Source organism: Mus caroli, chromosome 4 (genome assembly GCF_900094665.2).
Source record: "Mus caroli chromosome 4, CAROLI_EIJ_v1.1, whole genome shotgun sequence".
NCBI lineage: Eukaryota > Metazoa > Chordata > Mammalia > Rodentia > Muridae > Mus > Mus caroli.
In genome coordinates, this window is record NC_034573.1 from 12498011 (window position 1) to 12501117 (window position 3107).

The following is a 3107-nucleotide window of genomic DNA, read 5'->3' on the forward strand; positions in this document are numbered from 1 at the left end:
AGAATTCTTTGTTTAGCTCTGTACCCCATTTTTAATGGGGTTATTTGATTTTCTGGAGTACACCTTCTTGAGTTCTTTATATATATTGGATATTAGTCCCCTATCTGATTTCGGGTTGGTAAAGATTCTTTCCCATGTTGATGGCCGTTTTGTCTTATTGACAGTGTCTTTTGCCTTACAGAAATTTTGCAGTTTTATGAGGTCCCATTTTTGCTCAATCTTACAGCACAAGCCATTGCTGTTCTATTCAGGAATTTTTCCCCTGTGCCTATATCTTCAAGGCTTTTTTCCACTTTCTTCTCTATAAGTTTTGGTGTCTCTGGTTTTATGTGGAATTCCTTGATCCACTTAGATTTGACCTTAATACAAGGAGATAAGAATGGATCAATTCACTTTCTTCAACATGATAACCTCCAGTTGTACCAGCACCATTTGTTGAAAATGCTGTCTTTTTTCCACTGGATGGTTTTAGCTGTCTTATCAAAGATCAAGTGACAATAGGTGTGTGGGTTCATTTCTGGATCTTCAGTTTTGTTCCATTGATCTACTAGTCTGTCACTTTACCAGTATCATGCAGTTTTTATCACAATTGCTCTATAGTACAGCTACAGGTCAGGGATGGTGATTCCACCGTTGGTTCTTTTATTGTTGAGAATAGTTTTTGCTTTCCTAGGTTTTTTGTTATTCCAGATGAATTTGCAAATTGCCCATTCTAAATCTATGAAGAATTTAGTAGGAATTTTGATAGAGATTGAATAGAATCTGCAGATTGTTTTTGCCAAGATAGACATTTTTATGATATTAATCATGCCAATCCATGAGCATGGGAGATCTTTCCATCTCCTGTGATCTTTGATTTCTTTCTTCAGAGACTTGAAGTTATTAGCATACAGATCTTTCGCTTGCTTAGTTAGAGTCACACAAAGGTATTTTATATCATTTGTCACTATTGTGAAGGGTGTTGTTTCAATGATTTATTTTTCGTACTGTTTATTCTTGTGTAGAGAAAAGCCACTTATTTGTTTGAATTAATTTTATATTCAGCTACTTCACTGAATTTCTTTATCAGGTTTAGGTGTTCCCTGGTGGATTGTTTGAGGTCACTTATATATACTATCATATCATCTGCAAATAGTGATATTTTGACTTCTTTCTTACCAATTTGTATCCCCTTGATCTCCCTTTNTTGTCTAATTGCTCTGGCTAGGATTTCAAGTAGTATATTTAATAGGTAGGGAGAGAGTGGGCAGCCTTGTCTAGTTCCTGATTTTAGTGGGATTGCTTCCAGCTTCTCACCATTTAGTTTACTGATGTCTACTGGTTTGCTGTATATTGCTTTTATTGTGTTTAAGTATGGACCTTGAAATCCTTATCTTTCCAACACTTTTATTATGAAAGTGGTGTTGGACTTTGTTAAATGCTTTCTCCGCATCTAATGAAATGATCATGTGGTTTTTGTCTTTGAGTTTATTTATATAGTTAATTACATTGGTGGATTCCCATATATTGAACCATCCTTGCATCCCTGGGATGAAGCCTAAGTGATCATGATGGATGATCGTTTTGATGTGTTCTTGGATTCAGTTTATGAGGATTTTATTGAGTATTTTTGCATGGATATTCAAAAGGAAAATTGGTCTGAAGTTCTTTTTCTTTGTCGGGTCTTTGTGTGGTTTAGGTATCAGAGTTATTGTGGCTTCATAGAACGATTTGGGTAGAGTACATTCTCTTTCTTACTTTCTTTCTCTCTTTCTTTCTTCCTTCCTTCCTTCCTTACTTTCTTTCTTTCTTTCTTTCTTTCTTTCTTTCTTTCTTTCTTTCTTTCTTTNTTCTTTCTTTCTTTCTTTCTTTTTTGAATAGTTTGAGGAGAATTGGAATTAGGTCTTCTTTGAAGGTCTGATAGAACTCTGCACTAAACCTATCTGATTCTGGGCTTTTTTTTTTTTTCCCTGTTGTTGGGAGACTTTTAATGACTGTTTCTCTTTCTTTAGGGGATATGGGACTGTTTAGATCATTTATCTCATCCTGATTTAACTTTGGTACCTGGTATCTGTATAGAAAATTGTCCATTTTATCTAGATTTTCCAGTTTTGATGAGCATAGGCTTTTGTAGTAGGATCTGATGACTTGTTGGATTTCCTCAGATTCTGTTATTATATTTCTCTTTTCATTTCTGATAAAAAGTAGGAAATGCTTAATGAATTTCCATGCCATCCTTGGGCAGGGACATGTTAATCTTCTATGTATCGTTCCAATTTTAGTATATGTGCTGCCGTAGTGAGCACATGTGTAGCCTGCTGGCCTGGAACTTGTGATCCTCCTGACTCTGCCTACTTCAGTAAATCCTACCAGTGTGGGCCACCACACTGGCTCTTTCCTTCTTAAAACAATCAACCACTGATCTAGAGTTGATGACCCAGCTAGCCTAACTCACCCAACATTCTGAGCCCTTGGGTTATAGCTATTTGGTAGGGATTAAATGCAGGTCTTTACACCTGTGAGAAAAGCATCTTACTCCTTCAGCCATGGCCCAACCCCATTTTACTGTTCTAATAAAACTGACTATATATGTCTATTTTTTAAAAATTATTCATTTTTATACTCCATATTTTCTTCCACCCTCATTCACGCTTTGACTCTTCCATATCCCATACCTCCTCCCCTTGCCCCTGTCTCCATGTGGATGTCCCCTTGCCATACCCCACCTAACCTCTAAACTCCCTAGGGCCTCCAGTCTCTTGAGGGTTAGGTGTTTCATCTCTGAATGAACATAGACCTGGCAGCCCTCTACTGTTTGTGAGTTGGGGGACTCATATCAGCTGGGGTATGTTTCCTACTTGATGGTCCAGTGTTTGAGAGATTAATTGAGATGGCTGGTCCTCCTACAAGTTCACCCCTCTCTTCAGCTTATTTCAGTCTTCCCTATTTCAACAATAGGGGTCAGTAGCTTCTGTCCATTGGTTGGGTGCAAATACCTGCATGTAACTCTTTCACCTGCTTGTTGGGTCTCCTGGAGTGCGCTCATGCTAGGTTCCTTTTTGTGATCACTCCATACCTTCAGTAATAGTGTCAGGAATTTGGACCTCCCTTTGAACTGGAACCCACTT

The 3107-nt window shown here is 37.7% G+C and overlaps 1 non-coding gene across 1 annotated transcript; it reads right to left on the minus strand.

Annotated features, from left to right (window-relative positions):
• Nucleotides 1-2179: 2179 nt before the first annotated feature.
• Nucleotides 2180-2285, minus strand: LOC115030906. Its single transcript, XR_003836509.1, has one exon. It is a non-coding gene; the product is annotated as a U6 spliceosomal RNA (small nuclear RNA).
• Nucleotides 2286-3107: the final 822 nt, after the last annotated feature.